Raw genomic sequence first — 22754 nt, 5'->3', positions numbered from 1 at the left:
GCTTCTTCTAGTACAATTCATAATCTTGGTGTTGTGTTTGATTACATTCTCTGTTTCCAGACATGTAATAGCTATTTAGCTAAAGCCTTGTCTATCATGTATATAATATCATAGGCCTCTGCTCATAACCAGCATTCCATGATGCAGAGATACTAATTTATGATTTTATTACATTATGCCAGGACTACTGAAATATATTATAAAATGGTCTCCCTGTCTCCCTCTATCAGTAAATTGCAAAATATCCAAAACCCAGCAGCCAGGCTATTCAACCAAACTTGCAAATATCACTCCTGTTCTTCTCCAACTACAATGGCTTCTTGTTCTTATACTTACGTACAAAGTACTTAATGATATTATCCATCCATTATCCAACCCGCTATATCCTAACTACAGGGTCACGGGGGTCTGCTGGAGCTAATCCCAGCCAATGCAGGGCGCAAGGCAGGAAACAAACCCCGGGCAGGGTGCCAGCCCACCACAGGGCATACACACCCACACACCAAGCACACACTAGGGACAATTTAGGACCGCCAATGCACCTAACCTGCATGTCTTTGGACTGTGGGAGGAAACCGGAGTACCCAGCGGAAACCCACAGGGAGAACATGCAAACTCCATGCAGGGAGGACCCGGGAAGCAAACCCCGGTCTCCTAACTACGAGGCGGCAGCGCTACCCACTGTGTCACTGTACCACCCTTAATGATATTATCCCTTCTTATCTTCTGCTTTTCTTCAACTTTTATCCCATCGTATTGCTTCAGGTCTTCTGGCACTGGACTTCTCCCTCACAAGCTTGTCGTCTGTGGGAGCCCACTCATTTAGTGGGGCTGCTCCTGAACTCCAGCATACTTTTCCTTATTCTCTTTGCAACCGCACAAGCCATTCATCTTTCGAGTCCAATCTTAAAGCACATCTATTCATTCAATATTACCATAATTTTATTAAGATCTAGCAGTTTACCTCTTTATGTAACTTTTTTGCTATTTGCTGGCACACTGCTTCATAATTTACCTCCACAAGTTTTTTTTTTCTTGTGTTTGTATCATTCCAGTTATTTTTTGGCTTTTTGCGTTCCTATTTGTTGATTAATTTTTATAATGTGAACTTGGGTTTTAGATAAGGATCTATGTAAGCAAAAATATTATTATTGTTATTAATAACTGGAACACGTCTATCTCTGTTTCCCAGGAGAGATGGCACAAGTGGCCCTGAAAACCAGCTCCATTAAGGGAGCAGTCTGCGATTGTGGCCAGGCTATAGTAAATAGAGTGTTTTCAGCAGAAACAAGGTATTGCTTTCCAAAATCAAAAGTCTGCTTGTCTACCGGAAGATGTCATATTTACAGTATGACAGATGCAGTTTTTCATTACATATGTTTGTCAAGGTCTGTCTCAATACATTTTTTAATAAAAAAAAGCTTTGGCTATGAAATGTTGCAGTTGGATGTCACTTCATTTCACACTGTTGCCAGCCATTTGCTGTTTTCTGTTTGCCAGCTATGTCACAGATCCTGCTCAGCAGATAATCAGATCATTTATTGTCACTGCTTTGACTTTTCTGTATTTGCCTTTCATTTCATGGTAGATCTGTGTATTCACCTCTCAACAAAACTGGGTTCCGTTCACCTGGCGACTGTTTCTGCAGAATTTGTACAATCACTCCACATCAACTGGGCTTTCTTTGGGAGAACAGTTGAGTCTTGCCCTGGACTGATGTCCCATCTAAGTTTGGTTCCTGCCTTGTAGTTTGTACTCCCGAGATAGGCTTGGATCCCTGTGACTTTATAATGTAAATCAATGGATAGATGTGTACAACTAAAAAAAATTTAATCACTACTAATTTCCTTTTATCATCAATTTATTTGATGTTAAGTAGGCTTTCCTTTATTTTAATGTTTTAATCAAACAAAAAAAGCATAAAACAATATTCTCACTTCTCACCATATTCACTTGGGTACCACTGAACCACCAAGGTATCCTGCTCTGGACATTGGCTGTGATTTCCAGGGAGTAATGTGAGATTTCGTGGTTGCCCGATTTTGTGGCCACAGCTTTCATCCTGTCCATACTCTGCGTAGCAAGGGGAGATGTGACTGCACTCTGTAAAGCAATAGAAGCGAGTCCTGAAGAGGTCCGTGACAAGAGATGGAAACAAGCAAACCACTTAAAAACAAATAAAGATGGCACTGTTGTCATGAATCATATTGTTTTTACATGGTTTATATGTTGATTGGTTTAATTAGTTTCTGCAAAATTTATTTCATTTTAAAATTGTGACAGTGAGATGATTTCATGGCCATTTTGTGAGCACTTTTTTGCCATTCATGCTACCATTTTGTGGTGTTTTTGATGGCATTGGCCATGTTGAGTACTGGTAACCAAGCTGGTTGTAATCACATGACCATTGTCAGCTTGACACATGATATCATCAAGGGTTGATGGCAAAGTGGCATTCTAGGTGTCCTAACTTTGTGATTTCAAAAACAAACCTTTATTGTGTGAACTCATGTTCTAATTCCTAGTTAGTTTGCTTGATGAGTTCTGCTCTGTTTCCTTTGACTACAGCTTTCTCTTGATCCATATATTTAATCTGATGGTTTAGCCATTCCCTTCTGGTTTTTGATCCCTGCTTCTTTCAGACTTTCTTCCTCATCCAGGTTTGTGAATATTGTGTAAAAGAGACTGGAGTTTATGATGAGTGGTTCTCTGGCTAAAACAACCTTAGATTTCCATATTTTTGACTTTGAGCTTTGCTTCCCCCGTTGGATTGACTAGACATTTTTTCCTTTCTGGTTTTGACCTACGCCTATGTTTCATTTCCAGTTCCTTCCTGTCTTTAAGTCTGCACCTTGGTGGTGGAAGAACAACATGCTGTGTATGCGACTGACTCCCAAACATGTTAATTTGCTCCTATTGCTAAACAAAATTGCATAAGTGCTTTTCACTATAATGTAAAATGACGTACAGTATGCTCTTAAATGCCATATGGATAAATAAAAACCTTTTTTTTTTTGTTATGGAGCACTGACTTCATTAACGTTTAACAGTTATTTCTCAAATAACTGTTGATTATGAAATATGTTCTGAATTTGCATACCTGGCTTTTACCCTCTGTTAATCCTGCCCATCCCTGTGGTGTTATGGGTCCACAGCTCGTTGAGTAAAAGCCATTTTTAAATAAATAATCATTGTGCTCGCGGCTTAGCGAGGGGACGTTGGGCCATAGTGGGCCGTGGGACGATCCGTAGGGTGTGGGCGTTTCTCACCTAGTGCACAGGTGAGGAACTGCCCACATTCATGATTGTCCCGCGGCTAATGCTGCAGTTGCTGTGGCCCTCGTCATTTTAAAAAGAAGCGCGAGTCGGTTTTAAAGAGGAAGAAAAGAAACGTTCGGAGGGAAAAAGTGGAGAGAGAAAGAAAAGGAAAGGAAAGGAAAGGAAAGGAAAGGAGAGGACGGAGGTTACCGGGAGCAGGTGAGACGCTAACAGAAGAGCCCCGGATTTGTTTGTTGTTTTAAGACTGCTTCCTAAAGAAGACTTTAACCTCTCGTTTTTAAGGATGTGTTTGTTTTTCTATTTATTGGTTTTACTCCACGTGTTCTTTTTATGGATTATTTATTTAATGAATTTTGAAAGAACTGCACTATTTATGAACACTTGTTTTTGTTGACTGTTTTTTTTAATAAAAGCACTGTTGCACTTTTTGTATACCTTCCCCTTGCTGGAATTATTTGCCTCCATTGACTAGCTCACTCGGTTACATTATCGACGGTGTCGGGTTCAAGGGTTCCCAAACAGCCATGGGAGCGTGGAGCCAGAACCCACATCGTCACATTTGGTGGCAGCGGTGGGATGAGCTAGCAGTGGAGGCCAGAAGAGGAGACAGAGCAGCAAGCGGGATTGGTAACTGACTTTGAAGGACCCACGTACCCAAGCCGGAGGAAGACATTTTTAAGGACTGAGCTTTTTAAGTACATTTATTTATTGCTGTCGTTTTTATTTGTCTTTTAAGGTTCTTATTCTTTTAATGTCCTGTTTTTATGAAGGGGGCTTAGGTTTGTTTTATTGTGGGGAATTGTTTTAGTGCTTTTATTGGTTTTAGTGCAGTGTAGAGTGGCCGAGCTGTGGACCTGAGCTCCAGTTGCATTGGGTTGGCAGTGGTGTGGAGCCTTCCCATGCAACTGGAGTTTTATGGGGGGTGGAATGTGGTGTTATGGGTCCACAGCTCGTTGAGTAAAGGCCATTTTTAAATAAATAATCATTGTGCTCGCGGCTTAGCGAGGGCGTTAGCCATAGTGGGCGTGGGGCGATCTGTAGGGTGTGGGCGTTTCTCACCTAGTGCACAGGTGAGGAACTGCCCACATTCATGATTGTCCCGCGGCTAATGCTGCAGTTGCTGCAGCCCTCGTCATTTTAAAAAGAAGCGCGAGTCGGTTTTAAAGAGGAAGAAAAGAAACGTTCGGAGGGAAAAAGTGGAGAGAGAAAGAAAAGGAAAGGAGAGGACGGAGGTTACCGGGAGCAGGTGAGACGCTAACAGAAGAGCACCGGATTTGTTTGTTGTTTTAAGACTGCTTCCTAAAGAAGATTTTAACCTCTCGTTTTTAAGGATGTGTTTGTTTTTCTATTTATTGGTTTTACTCCACGTGTTCTTTTTATGGATTATTTATTTAATGAATTTTGAAAGAACTGCACTATTTATGAACACTGTTTTTGTTGACTTTTTTTTTAATAAAAGCACTGTTGCACTTTTTGTATACCTTCCCCTTGCTGGAATTATTTGCCTCCATTGACTAGCTCACTCGGTTACATTATCGACGGTGTCGGGTTCAAGGGTTCCCAAACAGCCATGGGAGCGTGGAGCCAGAACCCACATCGTCACAATCCCACAATAAGGGGAATACATTCATGTTGTGTATCTGCACTTTTTATTTCATTTTCTACATTTTTACATGCAAGCCCAATGATATTAAGAAATAATTCATATCTTTAATGTATATACAGTAGGTTTCCTCTCTCACAGAGGCCTGGTGGGGACTAGAATTATACACAATTTAAAGAGTTGTGCCATACCCATAGGACAGCCTGGCAAATTTTATGCACTGGCAATATCACTAGACCTTAAATAGAAGGTGCTATATCTGAACATAAAAGAAAAACTTTGAAGCTAATGAGACATAAACATAGATGGAATACAGAGAATAGGAGCATTCAAGGAGATGCACTAGTTTTGAGTTGATTATAATGGTGTAATGGTTTTTAAGTGTCCCTGAGGGTTATGCTGGACCAATGATTGTGCCTAAATATGTCAGATGAGCGGTGAGGCAGCAGTGCTAACCATTGTATCACTTTGCCCCAAAGAACCACAAGCTAGCAATACGTAAATAAAATATAGATCATTATGCTCCCAGATTTCAGATCTTGAGGCACACACTGACTGTGTGGGACTGACTTGCTCCATTGTTTGACGTGCGACTCCGGGCGCACCTGGAACTTCTGGTTTTGTTTCAGATTTATCCATTCATTAAGAAGAAAGGAACACCTTGTAAATACTAATACATGAGATGATGGGGAGGGCTCCTCTAAGGCCTGTTTTGCGTATCTGCAGTGAAAACACCTTGCCACTAGCTGGCAACAAGAAGTACCATTAGCCTATGTGTGGCTCCCTGCACCCCTTTATACTGGACAGGTGACCAAAAGTTGCCTGTTGCCTGTTTGCCTCTCTTGTTGCTTTTCCACTTCCATCTGTTTACTCATCTTTGTCATTTGCTATAACAATACCTGCATTGACAAATACCTGTAAGTGTCATGGTATTAGTGGCACCTCATCCCTAGCTCTACCCATTTTTTGTTTCATCCATGGTCATTTAAACAATTGCTATTAATCATTTTCAATTTAGTTTGGAACTATTTGGGCCAATGACTTTGACTGGTCAATTGCACTCAGGTGTGACAGTTAATAGACCTGCACTCACCTGAGAAGAATAAAATGACACATGAACACATCAGCAAAGCACTGTGACTTTAGTTAGCACAGACTACCGTGCCCTTCATTTGTGAAAGGTTAGTGGTATTGAAAATGTTTTATTTGGAAGATTTGCCTTTGAATATTAATTTTTGGCTTTAGGACTCTAAATTTTGCATTTTGAATTTTGCTCTCTAACACTATTCTTTATCCTTTTCAAACCTTTTATCTGGTTCCTCTTTTTGAGCCTTATTTGTTTTTCAATTTTGAGTAGTTTATTATTAAGTGGAGTATTTGGTTTTCTTTATTTCTGTCTCTAAATGAGCGTATTGTTCGATACATATTGAATATTTAATTATTTAATTTATTTCATAAATAAATTTAGTATTATGTTGGGAAAGTTTTTTTTATTCTGCAGTTTTGCTCTGCTCATGTTGGAAGTATCACAACACTAAGAAGAAATTTTGCCAAAAGCTACAAAAGAAAACAAATTCTACTCTAATTACTTCTTTATCATGGTGATCCAAATAGACATAACAATATGTAGAAAGGCCTCATACATATTCTGGTTAGAACACCCTGAAGGAAATAAATGAAATTAAGACTGTCATTTCTTGTAAAAAGCAAGCTCACACAGGATAGTTAATGACCATCATCATCAAGTCCTTCCGTGAGAACCCTAAATCCAAAGAGGACTGTTTCATTTATGTTAGGTAGAATGCCCAGAGGGGACTGGGTGGTCTCATGGTCTGGAATCCTTGCCGATTTTATTTTTTCTCCAGCCATCTGGAGTTTTTTTTTTGTTTTTTCTGCCCACCCTGGCCATTTTTAATTTTCTATTCTTCATTATGTAAATCACTTTGAGCTACATTTTTTGTATGAAAATGTGCTAGAAAAATAAATGTTGTTGTTAATGGTTCCCTACAATTTTATATGGGAAAAAGTGGACTTGGAAAATAATTTAATGAATGTTAAGACAGGCTGGCACCATTCAGTTCAGCCTAATTTTATTGTCACTGTAAATCATAGCACACCAGCCCCAATAACAGCCCCACCAAACAAATGTTGACTAATTGCTGCAATTTTTTATTAATTCAGTAATAATTTTTTTTTTTTTTAACTTACTTTGCACTGAGTATTCAGTTTTCCTTGCAGATCGTTGTATTCTTCTCCAGTGACTGAAAAGCTGACATATTCTGCTGCTAGTGCAATTTACCTACAAAAGAAACAAATATATATAATATATACATAAATTATATGTAATGTGGAAGTTAAATTTTGTCATGATCAAAAACAATTTAAACCTGAGCCATGCTTATATGTTCTGTTCTTTATATACCTGTTCTAACTTAGAATTTTATCTGCTGACACAATGACAGTCCAAATGGGTAGTTCACTGTAAGAATAACACTTATCTGCATTAAACTTAAAAGATGTTAGATTTAGGTGTGCTGATTCCTTTTCAAAAAAGTCTTGATTTTTTAAAATGAGCTACGTTTGTTTTAAGACACAAGCATTTTTCATTCTCAGAATATACTGTAATTTGAAATAAAACATGTCTTTTTATAACCTAGAAGAGAAAAAGTTGTTGTTTAAATGGTTTTACAGAACTATGCAAGGTTGGGTTGACCCATACATGGTCTTGATCAGGGAACAGTTACAGTAAGCAAACATTCCTTTATTTCTTGAGAATGCAAAGGCAAAATCTACCAGGAACTAATTGATGAGGGTCTCTCTTTGTATTTGTGTGCATCATGTCTTTAAAAATCTACGGTGGGCTGGCGCCCTGCCCGGGATTTGTTTCCTGCCTTGCGCCCTGTGTTGGCTGGGATTGGCTCCAGCAGACCCCCATGACCCTGTAATTAGGATATAGTGGGTTGGATAATGGATGGATAGATGTCTTTAAAAATCCACTCCCTTTACTCTTGTTTGGATTTTTCCCCCCAAAGAACATTGGCACAACCTAACATTCAATTTGGAGAGGTTCCATCAGTTCATTGCTGAAATGGAGAGATGTTACAGTGCAGGGGATCTTAACATGAAGTCCGTGGACCCCCTAGGTGGTCCATGGATGGATTTCAGGGAGCCCGTGAAGGTCAGATAAAAATTACCATTTATATTAACTGTGCAATCCGGTACTGTTGATTTTTCTTGCGTGAACTTTCTCACGTGATTTTTTTCGTGCATTACGTCCCTCGCTGTAATGTTTCTCACATATTACATTTCTCGTAAGTATTTATCTCACCTAACCCTAATGCATGAGTTACATACTCTTGAGAAAAACAATTTGCAAGAAAAATAATGGCAAGAGAAATTTTGCGCAACAAACATGACACACAAAAAATAGTGGTCATCATACGGCTCTCCCTCTTGTTTCTATCAAAATGAAAAGTCGAAATAGATGGGATGTCAAAGATGATATGCATGTCACCTTGTTGAAGACCACTCCACAATTTCATATTCTTATTCAAGGCAAACAAGAACAACCTTCTCATTGAAATAAAGTAGATAACAAGAGAGTAGATGTAGTAGTAGTAGTAGTAGTAGTACTAGTAATGGTAGTAGAAAACATAGTAGTAGTAGATCTGTTTAAATTTGTACAAGGGGATTGTATTTTATAATTATGAGTGGCCATCAGTTTTGCATAAAAAGGAGTGTTTTTTTTTAGATTGTTTACTTTAAAGTTTAATAATACTTTGTGTATGTCATATATGTATGAAACAATCAACTCTCGATAAATAAAGTACATTATATTTGTTGCATGAAAAGTTGTGCTTATGTGAATATTTCTGGGGAAGGGAATCCATAGATTTCGTCAGATTCTTAAAGGGGTCCATGACTTGAAAAAGGTTAAGAGTCACTGTTATAGTGAGAAGTGGAGTGAGTCTATGTCAGTGGACACCTACTGGTCAGTCCACCGTGAAACACATTCAGAGAATTATAAGTCACAAGAAAAACCAAGGGATTGCTTTTTGCAAATCTAATTATTTTTTAAACAATTACATAAGTAATGTAAAATTTCTTCATGTCTGAACAGTGTTAGCTGGCCCAGACACAGACAGGCGGACATGGTAGGTACAAAACCCAACACATGTTTATTGTGCATTATTTACAATTCATGCACACACAACTCCAGCACTCCCCCAAAGTCCAGATCTTTCTCACACTGCCTTCTTCACTCCCTCCACTCCTCTCCACCAAGCTCTGTCCAGCTACGCTCCCGACTCCAGCCATCGAATGGCCTTTTATACACACCCGGACAAGCTCCAGGTGCCTCCCGATAACCTTCCGCCGGCCTTCCCAGGTGGCACTCTGGGTGATACTGGTCTTCTTCCCCCCAGCACCTCCGGGTGTGGCGGAAGTGCTGAGGGCCAGGACTCCTCAAGCATCCGGGCGCCCCCTGGCGGTGACCACGGGCCCCTATAGGGTTGAGCTTCTAAGCTCTGTTCCCGTGGTCCCCAAAGCCACCAGGGCAGTCACCCCCTCGTGGTCTGGAGGAAGTGTAATCCCTCCTCCGGTACTTCTTGGCATCCTATCTGGGTACCATCCCCAGCCACTCGCCACAACAGTTAATTTTAAAAATATATCACGTTTTTCTCCAAAATAGTGACTTTTGTTTTAAACCTTCATCTCTCAAAAACTGGATTTGGCACCCTCAAATCTGCAAAGAACACCTAGCATTTTTGACCAATATATACTGCTCAAAAGAATTAAAGGAACACTTTTTAATCAGAGTATAGCATAAAGTCAATGAAACTTATGGGATATTAATCTGGTCAGTTAAGTAGCAGAGGGGGTTGTTAATCAGTTTCAGCTGCTGTGGTGTTAATGAAATTAACAACAGATGCACTAGAGGGGCAACAATGAGATGACCCCCAAAACAGGAATGGTTTAACAGGTGGAGGCCACTGACATTTTTCCCTCCTCATCTTTTCTGACTGTTTCTTCACTAGTTTTGAATTTGGCTACAGTCAGTGTCACTACTGGTAGCATGAGGCGATACCTGGACCCTACAGAGGTTGCACAGGTAGTCCAACTTCTCCAGGATGGCACATCAATACGTGTCATTGCCAGAAGGCTTGCTGTGTCTCCCTGCACAGTCTCAAGGGCATGGAGGAGATTCTAGGAGACAAGCAGTTACTCTAGGAGAGGGCCATAGAAGGTCCATAACCCATCAGCAGGACCAGTATCTGCTCCTTTGGGCAAGGAGGAACAGGATGAGCACTGCCAGAGCCCTACAAAATGACCTCCAGCAGGCCACTGGTGTGAATGTCTCTGACCAAACAACCAGAAAGACTTCATGAGGGTGACCCAAGGGCCCCATGTCCTCTAATGGGCCCTGAGCTCACTGCCCAGCAGCATGCAGCTCGATTGGCATTCGCCATAGAATACCAGAATTGGCAGATGCACCACTGGTGCCCTGTGCTTTACAGATGAGAGCAGGTTCACCCTGAGCACGTGACATAAGTGAAAGGGTCTGGAGAAGCCATGGAGAACATTATGCTGCCTGTAACATCATTCAGCATGAGCAGTTTGATGGTGGGTTAATGATTGTCTGGGGAGGCATATCCATGGAGGGTCACACAGACCGCTACAGGCTTGACAAAGGCACCTTGGCTGCCATTAGGTACCAGGATGAAATCCTTGGACCCATTGTCAGACCCTATGCTGGTACAGTGGCTCCTGGTGCACGACAATTCCTGGCCTCATGTGGTGAGAGTATGCAGGCAGTTCCTGGAGGATGAAGGAATTGATACCATTGACTGGCCACCACACTTTCCTGACCTAAATCCAATAGAACACCTCTGGGACATTATGTTTTGGTCCATCCAATGCCACCAGGTTGCACCTCAGACTGTCCGAGAGCTCAGTGATGCCCTGGTCCAGATCTGGAAGGAGATCCCCCACAACACCATCTGTCATCTCATTAGAAGCATGCACCGATGTTGTCAGGCATGTATACAAGAACACAGGGGCCATACAAAGTGCTGCGTACAATTTTGAGTTGCTGCAATTAAATTTTGGCAAATTGGACTAGCCTGCCACATAATTTTTTCACTCTGATTTTTGGGGCGTCTTTGAATTCAGGGCTCTGTAGGTTGATCATTTTCATTTCCATCAAACGATGTGGCATCCTTTCGTTCCTAACACATTACCCAGTCTACATCAGTATAGATATCCAGGAGGATTTCTTTTACCCATTGAGATCTGATATGTTTTCAAAGTGTTCCTTTAATTTTTTTGAGCAGTGTATTTAGTCTACATGCTTCTCGATTAAACTAACATTTTAATTTTAGGTGCACTCGAATGACAGGCGAAAAGTGCATTCTGTTTTTATCACATCTGTCCATCTCTCTGAATGAAACAACTTGGGCTGTTTACTTGAAGTATGGCACACTTATAAGTTCAATTTTTATTCTAATACCTCAAATAAAATACACTATACACATTTTCTGAGACTTCAAAAATTCTCATTTAATGCACTAACTGCACAAGATGGCAGCAACTTTGAGTGGAAGATGTTGCCAAGTCACAAATTTCAAGCCAAGAGTCAGAACCAAAAAAATCAAAGTTAGACAAACTGGAATAAGTGACAAGAATCATAGCCAGGGATGATGTGGACAAATTATGAATCATACTCAAAAACTAGGCCTAAATTAAGATTTGTAAACAGGAATTCAATAACAACACATGCCTTTTAGGAGTGTGGAAGAATAATTTTAGGGTAACATAGCATTCATCTTAAAGAAATAGCATAAAGGCTTAATAAATGTCAGAATCCTGTTCAGACACACCAGGAAACCAGATAAAGGTCAAGTGAACAAAATGCACACTGAAATACAATAAATGGTTTAGGAAAAATACTTAGATGGTCAAGTAAATAAAGAATGTACCAGAAGAAAGGTTGATGTAATATAAAAAATGTACTGAAGGATGACTAAGAGATAACTAAGAAAATGTCTGATAAATGAGAATGGACAGTTGTTATATGAACTGAAATTTCAAGGGTGGAGGCGCAACTCAAAAGTATAAGAAGAACCAGAATATAATATAACAGACTTTTATTTTATAAAAGTCATTTGGGTGTAAACCATCAAACCAACCAGAGTAAATGTATGCATCGATTGACACTGTATATAAATTCAATAGTTCATAAAATGAACCTCTATTCTTTGTTTCTCTGTTCATTCTGACCAGGCTGTAATGGACTGCTTCTGAAGAATGCTCCCTCTAAGGCATTTTGCTCAGAAGTAATTAAAAGATACAATGAACAGCTTTTCTCCTGCCTGATTACTGAATTGTCCTGTTAGAGGATGTTTCTTTCTTTAATAAGATGTTAAATTTTTCACCACAGATCCAATATCTTAGACAGCTAGCAAGAGCCCAGGTTGAGCTTTATACCTTCAACCCAGAGATGTCATGTAACGTATACATCTGGTTGACCTTGCCGGGCCATGACATAGTAACTGTCAACAGTAACTCTCAATCTGGCAGCACCCACAAGAAAAACAACATAGCATTTTTCGTGAACATTTTTTTATTTTCAATGCCATTAAAAAACTATCAAGCACAAAAATAAATGTGACCATGAGATTCCTTGAGTTCTAAAATCCCTAAATTGAAGTCTCAATGATTTTAGAGGTCAGGGAGAAATTATAAAAAAAATCAGAAACAAAAACGTGATCCGGACATTTAAAAAGCATTGGGAACTTTTCAAAACTGTCTATATTACAACATAATTGATCGATTTTCTCTTTCAAATTTACCCAGTATATTTTGTATATTTCCCTCTCATTTCACAGTAACAAAATAGATTACGACCCCAATTGAATTTATCAAAGCACCATTAGAGCTGCATGTGTAACAGAGAACACGTAGTCACATTTGCAACACCAATTCATTTACCCTGCTGCTTGAAGTCATACCAGGTAAGGTAAAGAATTTTCATAACTGTAGAAGTGAAAAAATGGAAGCAAGGAAAGTAAAACATCATTTATGCATTAAGAAAATTAACTTTACTCATTCACTTTAACCATAAAGGTGGAAAGGTTTTCCATTCTGGCTTATTTCCTTCCTTGTACCCAGTTATGCAAGACTAGGCGCCAGCCCCCTGCCCTCTGTACATCTCTTTAGTAATGCATAAACTTGTCAACTTGGCACATGACATCTATATATCAGGGATAGGCATACCGAGGAGCCTCAGATGTTATTCTTGGATAACCTTCAAGACCTGGCTAATCTTTGAAAAATCAGCTCAGTACATGTAAGTGCAAAGGTTTTAACGCCTGAACTATAACAAGTATTTTAACTATGAAAAAATTATAGATGGGAAGATGATAATTCTGAACCTGATTTAAGTGTGCATATTGACAGATTATTATTAATTATCATTGAGGTACCAATGATACAGAATGCATGTTAATCTGTAACATTAAAAATGTAATAAATACCCATAATCATGCCACAAAAGGGATAGAAGTATGTCAGCTGAACGAGATGCCTTACAGAAAAAGGAAATCGCATTATGACTGGACTAATGGATATGCGCTGCTGAATCCCCTCCATTGGGAGTGGAAAAGATTAGATTTAACATCAAATATTCAGAATGCCTGAAAGTATACACAAACTGAATCCTACACATTTCTTATGTACCAGAAGTGAAACACCCATTGAGAAAGCAGTGAAAGCTAAGAAAGAAATGCACTGCTGGAGGAATATGAGGGTTGTAGCTTCAAAGAAATTGGAGTCTGATCAAACTGTCAACGTGATGCTCATTCAAGTACCCACTGGGTAAGCTGCCAGGATCTCTTAGTGACAATTACACCAACAATCTACTTGACTGCTTGGTCTCTTAAGTGCTTTAATGCTTTATAATAAATGATTACAGCATGAAGGCTGCAGATACATTGTATCTCCCTCACTTCAAATGCTTCAAAGGTCGTTTGATAAGATGAGACCAGGCTGATATGCAAAAGCAAATGGCCTGCTATCTGACTCATTTTTTGTAAAGTATATAAACATCAAAGATTGTAAAAGAACAAAGCTCTGATGAATTGTGTGGGATATGCCTTCCCAATGCAAAAGCTCTTTAATCTAACATTTTTAAAATACTTCTGCTTGGCATTTTACAATAAGCTCACTTAGCTTATACCTGAAAATAAAAGCCAACCCACAACATTTTAAAGCTACGCCACTGTCTAAAGTCAGTGTTGCTCCTGCAACAGGTTTCTAACATTCTTTCAGGTCTAACAACCTATCAAGAGATGTCAGCTTAGCTTCCTCACAAGATACCAAACGGAAACCTAAAACTCAACCTGATTAATCCAATTCAGGGCTATGTGTGGCCAGAGCTTAACCTGGCATCAGCAATGAACGGTTTATTGCAGTGAACTTTCACATTCACACCTACAATCCCTCATACAGGGTCAATTTAGAATGTCCAACTAAGCTAACCTGAAAATATTCATACTCCACATGGTAACTGAGCCAGAATTTAAACCTGAGATAACAGCAGATGCAAAGTAAATTCGGTGACAGCCGTATTTTTACACAGTGACTTTGGTTTTGGCCTCATGACCTCAGTTGTCACATTTTTTGCATGTAGAGATGGCCAATTCATGAAGGATTCAATCTTTTTGAACATCTTTTTTCAGTGAATCACATGAATCTAGCACAAACGCATCAGTTCACTGGAGCTCAGAGGGACTAATGCTAACATCCATGTGAGTCCTGAGTGACATCATCATCATCATCATCTTCAATTCCACTGCTGAAGAAGGTGTGCTGAAGAAGGTGGATGTGTGAAAGGCTTGCGCAAGAACCACCTGACTCATGAGTCGCGACTCATTTGATTTGTGATCGAGTCACAACTTGAGAATCAGTCTAACAATTCTTGGTTTTTAATTTGTGAACGAGTCTCTATCCGAGAATCTCTCTCATTTGACTCAAGAACAAATCATTACAAGTTGCTCAATTCTCATTCACTTGTGATTCAGTAATGTAATGTCCTATTTTAAACTTGCAACTTAAATTTGTTTTGATGTATATAAATTATCATAATTGTAATTATATAATTGATTACATATGCATATAGAAATATATATCCATTACACATATATTAATGAACGACCACAGCCATTAGATGGCGCACACATGCACTTTTACATTTTTTCGGCACTTGCATGCACCTCACTTCTCACTAGGAAAGCCCTGTGTGCTGCAAATGCCACTGCACAACAACAATGCCGTGCTGATACAGATGAAGAGACACAACACTGAAACGAAGCAAACGGCGCGTTCAACAACGTGCAAGTGAAACACCTCAGCAACGGGGGGCAAGGCTTGAAGTTTTCACTAAAAAACATTGTCTATCTGGAGGTATTTTTTCAAGACAAATAGATAAAGGCATGCAAAATATAAGATATGGTATCATCAGTGTCCTTTTATGAAAGCCAGTGAAGCAGCAAGCACAGGTGGATCCACGTCCTCTGCGCTGGGTAATTCCTAAGAGTTAGCTGACACCTCTCCAAGTAATATGGTAAAACTAGGGGGCTCTGCCCCCTGCTCGCTTCGCTCTCCCACTCCCATGTTTGGTTTACCGGATATACAATTTAAAGTGATTGTTATTTTCATGGGAATTGTTACATATGCATTATTTTCACTTTTACTTTAAAAACTTTTGTAAAAACAATACTTGTCCTTTATTTCCGGCCCTGGGCGTGGTTACATCTCTTTCTCGCAGGAGGTATGACGCTGCTCGCATTGTGAAGGGGGGACAGCTGAACACACACTAAGGAGATGCCATCGGATCATCTGCTGTCTCTCTGCTGCTGGCGATCTGCCTGTTCTGCTTGTTGCATGTCGTTGTTTTAAGAGCTGGGAGCACATGATGCGTGTCTGCCAAAAGCAATCCAACAACTGCTAGGTTAGATGTCCGTGGACTTGTTTTAAATGATGGCTCACTGCCTTGTCTCACGTGACATTGTGAAAACAATACTTGTCCTTTATTTCCGTCCCCGGGGGTGGTTAAATCTCTTTCTCACAGGACGTATAACGCTGCTCATGTTGTGAAGGGGGGGCAGCTGCTGTCGTGCTGCCCGTCAATCATTTTAAAGCCTGTACAGCCGCTGTCTTTTTTGCCACTTTGTGTCTCTGCTGCGTGTTGTAAAGAGGGGGGTTAGGGTGGCTGAACGCATGCAAGGAGAAGTGGTTGGGTCATCTGCTGCGAGCTACATGTTTTGCTTGTCGTTTGTCATTATTTTAAGAGCTGGGAGCAAGTTAAAGTGTCTCTCGCGGGACCTCAGATAGTCTTCTGAGAAGATCACGTCTCATCTCCCTAGTTTCTCTATTATAAAAAAAATCTTGGGGAGGCTTATTTTATAATAGAGATATATATATATATCTACTCTATATGTATAAAATCCTAAGCCTAAAAGTGCAATGATTTTGTGCAACGATTTTATGTGACATTTTTATGTCACACTTTAAATTGGGCTTATTGTAAAACCTACATATGTATTTTTGGTATCATTCTTTACAGAATATATTGAACTTTAATGTGAAGTTGTTAGATTTTCAGATTCTTATTCCATTTTTAAATTATAAACTAAAATATCAAGGAAGTCATGGTTTTTAATATCAAGAAAGTCATAATTTTTAATTTTCTTTTACAGGAACAAACTATCAAAAAAAATGATCTATTCATAACACCAAAGTTTGTATTTAGGTGATTTAGTTAGCTGAAGTTCGAGTTACAATGACCCATTACTTCCACGTTAGTTTTCATGTGATTTTTCCTGTTATTTAAATGAGTAATTTTTTTAAAAGAAAGTTTTTTTTATCTATAAGAATGTCAGTTAAAACGAATGGATCGTTTATTTAGTCTCTTATAAATACTCATCAAGCATAGTGGACCTCAGTTTATTGGGAATACTCCAATCGGTAAGAGAATAAATATTTTATTATTATTTCAGGATTTTTACTCCATTAAATAATAATGAATTTTTCTTATACATATTTATACAATTTTGTGATTTTGACTCCAATAAATAATCATGTTTCTTTTGTACATTTAGAAATTTTACTAATATTCTGGCCGCAACTGGGGGTTGGGTGCCAAAGGCGCCAGGGGAGCTTAGTGTGTGTGTGTGTGTGTATATACAGTATAAGTATATATATATATATATATATATATATATATATATATATGTATATATATATATATATATATATATGTATATATATATATATATATATATATGTATATGTATATATATGTATGTATATGTATATGTGTACATATATGTATGTATATATATATATGTATATGTATATATATGTGTATATATATATATATATGTATGTATAATTCCAAATTATTGCATCAATTGTTTAATAAAATATTTGTGAGGTGATTAGAGGGAGACTGGGAACTATAGTGTAAGACTCTAAAAGTAAATCAATTTAATAAAAAGAATCGATTTACTTAAATGGGTAGTTTGAAAGAATCAATTGAGTAGATTGAATTGAAATTCCCATCACTATTTACATGGCATAAATATTGTGGCGATTATAAACTGTGTTATTCCTAAGTGGAATAAAAATTTGTATTCTTCTTGGCAATAGTTAGTGTTATTCCAAATTTGTCCTAGTAGTAGGATTTGTGTTTTAGTTTCAGCTTCTTTCTGTAATTGACTTACATTTTAATTTTACCCTTTTGGATTTTAGTTACTTAATATTTAAATGTGCTCTTTCAGTATTGACCATTGGAATTTTGCTGTTTTGTCTTCTTGCATTTTACGGCACCTTGATTTGTTATGTATTAATGTGTGTTTTGCATTGTATTATTGTTTTTGTTGTCTTTGTATTTTTATTTTAATATTTTATATGCTATTACCGTCAATTTTGTTTATTATTTGTTAGTTAGGTACAGGTTCTTTAATTTTACACATAGACAATGTGTGTGCAGTCATGAGATGCAGATTAATAGTCTTGGCTTGAAAAATGTATGTATTTGGTAAGTTTTTAAGCTTTTCCTCTGTGCCCCATAGACTACAGTGTAAAGCACTATTGTGGACAAGATTTTTTTCTTTTTTAAGTTTATAGAAAAGAATTAACTGTAGAACACAATTTTGCATGGCAAATACATATATCATATGAGAAATACCAAACATATCTTTTAACACTTCTTTCATGAATCCCATACCAAATGACATATAACAGAGACATATGCATTTCATTTCTAATTCCAACAGATGGTGCATCACACACATTTGTAGTAATCTACTTTATTACTACAAATGTTTGTGATGCACCATCAGTTGGAATTACAAATGAAATGCATTTATTACAAAATACATTCCAATAGCTGGTGCACTGAAAATGTTAACATGGAGGTCTATAGCAATTAATTAGATTTCAGTCCATCTTAAAACCACAAAGAAACAGAGATAATGGACACATTCAACACAGACACTGGACATGCTAGTACTGGAACCAAGTCTTCTAAAGCTGTGTGACAAAAGCACCAAAAACTAAGTGGATGTGCCACCCTACCAGTAATATTCAGTACAAAATCATTTTGTAAAATAACAAAATAAACAAAAGAATGCAAACAACACTAGTCACTGAAAGAATCAAAACTATTACTTTTTGAGGAAACAGAGGCAAAAACATGGTATACAGTCCAGTCGATTAAACTGTAGAAGGCAAGCACAATTACAAAGTAGCATTGCTACTCTGCCCTTTTTAATAGATACGATCGTACTAAATACATTTAAGACAGTGCAATTGAATAATTTCTCTGCTCATCAGATAATATGCTTCCATTTTTCCAACATTTCCACATCTTCTGCCTGGTGAGTAGAGCATGCTTATGCTCATTCTTTTGATTTTATTTCTGGTTCCACATGCTTTGTCTAATTTTCAGAGTCTAATGACTCCGAGGCACTGTATTTATGCAGCAGGCAGCATATAATGCTTGTTCATGCTAGTTTTTCTATTTGTCTATTTTGCTAAATTATTTTCTAATGCTATTTTTTTGGATGCTATTTTGAGAATTTCCATTTTTGTATCCATTGGCAGTAGTACTAGGGTGTTGTGCCTTGTTAGCCATCATGAATGTAGTGAGAAGTCAAGAGAAATTACACCTTTTATTGGCTAACTAAAAAAGATTATCATATGCAAGCATTTGAGGCAACTCAGGCCCCTTCTTCAGGCAAGATGTAATACAGAAACTGGAGTTATATACACACTAGGACAAGAAACAACATTGGTAAGCCTTTAAGTGAGAAATCTTAAATGTAAAAAATTAATAGACCTCTTCAGGCTAAGATTCATTTCACAAGAGAGGAGAACAATATAGCGGAAGAGGATGGATGGATGGAGAACAATGTATAGTCAAGATCTCTGGATAAGATAACTGTCCAACAAAGTCTTTTGAAGTTTGTAGTAAGTTTTTCAAAACAATGTGGATCTGTAGACAGGTTGTCTGTGTCGGTCTGAGAGATGCAAACAATCCTCATATCTGGCCATAAAACTCTTGTCTGTATTCAAACCATGTTGTAATGTATTCAATTTTAGCGTGAGTTTAACTTCCCATTCTTTTCTCTCTTGCTGCGTTTTGAAGTTTCCCATAAGCACTGTGACTTTAAAGTCCCTCTCACAGTGTCCATGGCTGTTGAAGTGGGCCGCTACAGCAACATCTGTGTTGCCATGTTTAATGTGGAACCTGTGTGAAGTCATTCTCTGGCAAAGTGTTTGTCCAGTTTCTCCCACATAGTGCAGTGTCAGGACAATTTCATGCAGAGAATGAGGTAGACTACATTAGATGATCTGCAGGAGAATGATCCGTTTATGCAATGTTCTAGTCGGCAGTGTGGTATACCTATACGGTTTGTATTATAAATGTGAACATGTGTTTAACATCTTTTCGGTAGGCAGGGAGTTGTGCCATTTTCTGTTGGTTCGTTTAGGGAGTTTCAGACAGTTAGTTGCTGGAGGTTTGTTGGTTGACTGTATGCCAGGAGGGGAGGTTCAGGAAATACATTTTTCAGCGTTTTGTCATTATTTAGTTTTGGCTGAAGTTCTTTTATAATTTTTCAAAGTGCTTTAAGATGTGGGTTGTAGATGACAACAAGGCGGATGCAGTTCTTGTTGTCTTCATTTTTATATTCCAGAAGTTTGTCTCTGGGTATGGCAGTAGCTCTTCTTATTTGAGTGTCTGTTGTTTTGGGGGTATAACCTTGTCTGATGAAATCTTGTCTAAGCTCCTGCATTTGTTTATTCCTGTCTGTCGGGGTTGTAATGTATTGCTTGGTTAAAAATAATGGAGCGCCTTATATGCTTGGGGTGGAAGTTATCACTTCTCAGGTAGGTCGGTCTGTCTGTCGGTTTGTGAAAAACAGAATTTACAAGGGAGTTATCTTTCAGTTGAACAGTAGTGTCGAGGAAGCTGACTTCTGTTTCTGAGTAATTCAGTTTCAGCTTTATGTTGGGGTGGAAAGAATTAAATTCATTTTGAAAATGGAGGAAGTCCTTCTCACTGGCAGTCCAAATTATGAAGATGTCATCTATGAAACGGAGACACAACATTGGTTTGAAGATGCTCGTTGACATAAAATCTTCCTCTAATTTTTCCATAAATAGATTTGCATAGTGAGGTGCAAACCGACAGCCCATTGCAGTCCCCATTTGTTACAAGTAGAAATCTTGTCCAAAAGAGAATAAATTATGTGTCAGAGTGAATTTTATCATTTGTATAACTGACTGTGTGGGTAAATCATGTTATTTGAGGTACGTTTCACATGCCAGTAAGGGATTTCAAAGTAAAGTGCCTCAATATTCATTGTGGCCAGTAAGGTACCTATATAAGGTAAGGGGCCAATAGCAGACAGTTGTTTTTAAGAAATCAGTGGTGTCCTGGATGTAACTGAGGGGTTTAAGGATGTGCTCCACCCAGCCTGAAACATTTTCTGTGAGGGATCCAATTCCTGAGATTATAGGCCTTCCTGAGTTCCCTTCTTTGTGGATTTTAGGAAGCATGTAGACGTAACCCATTTTGGGATTCTCAGGAATTAAACTGTTTACATGATCCCTGATGTCAAGAGGAAAGCTACTTACTATGTTTTTTAGTTCCTTCATGTAGAGATCTGTGGTTTGTAATAATCCAGTGGCAGCAATTATTCATTGTTCTTTCCTCTTAGATCTGAGTGCCGCATTTGACACCATTGATCACAATATTCTTAGAAATCGCCTTAGTCAATGGGTGGGCCTCTCTGGCAGTGTCTTAAATTGGTTTGAATCCTACCTGGCAGGTAGAAAATTCTTTGTTAGTTGTGGTAATCACATCTCAAAGACACATGATATCCGATATGGGGTTCCACAAGGCTCTATCCTGGGTCTGATGCTCTTCTCAATCTACATGCTTCCGTTAGGTCAGATTATCTCAGGGCACAACGTGAGCTACCACAGCTATGCTGATGACACACAGCTGTACTTATCAATAGCACCTGATGACCCAGACTCTCTCGATTCACTAACACAATGTCTGACTTGTATTTCTGAATGGATGAATAGTAATTTTCTCAAACTAAATAAAGCGAAAACTGAAATTTTAGTAATTGGCAATAATGGATTCAATGAGGTTATCAGAAATAAACTTGATGCATTAGGATTAAAAGTTAAGACGGAAGTAAAAAACTTAGGGGTAACCGTTGATTGTAATCTGAATTTTAAATCGCATATTCATCAGACCACTAGGACAGCATTTTTTCACTTAAGAAACATAGCAAAAGTTAGACCTCTTATATCATTGAAAGAGGCTGAGAAATTAATTAAACACTTTTGTTTTCAGTAGACTAGATTACTGTAACGCACTCCTCTCAGGACTACCCAAAAAAAACATAAATCACTTGCAACGAGTGCAGAATGCAGCTGCTAGAATCCTAACTAGGAAAAGAAAATCTGAACACATTACTCCAGTTTTGATGTCACTACACTGGTTGCCTGTGTCATTCAGGATTGACTTTAAAATACTGCTTATGGTTTATAAAGCCTTAAATAATCTCGCCCCATCTTATATATCGGAATGTCTGACACCTTATATTCCAAATCATAATCTTAGATCCTCAAATGAGTGTCTCCTTAGAATTCCAAAAGCTAAACTTAAAATAAGTGGTGAGGCGGCCTTCTGCTGTTATGCACCTAAAATCTGGAATAGCCTGCCAATAGGAATTCGCCAGGCTAAAACAGTGGATCACTTTAAAACACTGCTGAAAACATATTACTTTAACATGGTTTTCTCCTAACTTCACTTTAACTTAATACTGATACTCGGTACATTCAATTCATCATAATAACTATTCATAGTGGCTCCAAAATCCATACTGACCCCAACTCTCTCTTCTGTTTCTTTTTCCGGTTTCTTTGTGGTGGCGCTACTCAAAGCATCATGATGCTCCAACATTGATGGACTGAAAGCCAGAAGTCTAGGTGACCATCATCATCAAGTCCTTCCGTGAGAACCCTAAATCCAAAGAGGACTGTTTCATTTATGTTAGGTAGATTGCCCAGAGGGGACTGGGCGGTCTCTTGGTCTGGAATCCCTACAGATTTTATTTTTTTTCTCCAGATTTTGGAGGTTTTTTTTGTTTTTTCTGTCCACCCTGGCCATCGGACCTTACTTATTCTATGTTAATTAATGTTGACTTATTTTTATTTTTTATTGTGTCTTCTATTTTTCTATTCTTTTTGTAAAGCACTTTGAGCTACAATTTTTTGTATGAAAATGT

At 38.3% G+C, this 22754-nt stretch overlaps 1 long non-coding RNA gene across 1 annotated transcript in view; it reads right to left on the bottom strand.

Moving 5' to 3' along the window:
* Window positions 1-2005: 2005 nt before the first annotated feature.
* The window catches only part of LOC120541867, a 28630-nt gene continuing 7881 nt past the window's right edge, over window positions 2006-22754 (bottom strand). Inside the window, exons 2-3 of the long non-coding RNA XR_005636105.1 lie at window positions 7090-7180; window positions 2006-2103 (exon numbers count right to left, since the gene is read on the bottom strand). This is a non-coding gene — a long non-coding RNA (uncharacterized LOC120541867). The remainder of the gene's footprint in view (window positions 2104-7089; window positions 7181-22754) is intronic.

This window comes from Polypterus senegalus, chromosome 13 (assembly GCF_016835505.1).
Source record: "Polypterus senegalus isolate Bchr_013 chromosome 13, ASM1683550v1, whole genome shotgun sequence".
Classification (NCBI taxonomy): domain Eukaryota; kingdom Metazoa; phylum Chordata; class Cladistia; order Polypteriformes; family Polypteridae; genus Polypterus; species Polypterus senegalus.
The sequence above is the reverse complement of the archived record's forward strand: the minus strand, read 5'-3'. Positions and strand labels throughout refer to the sequence as shown.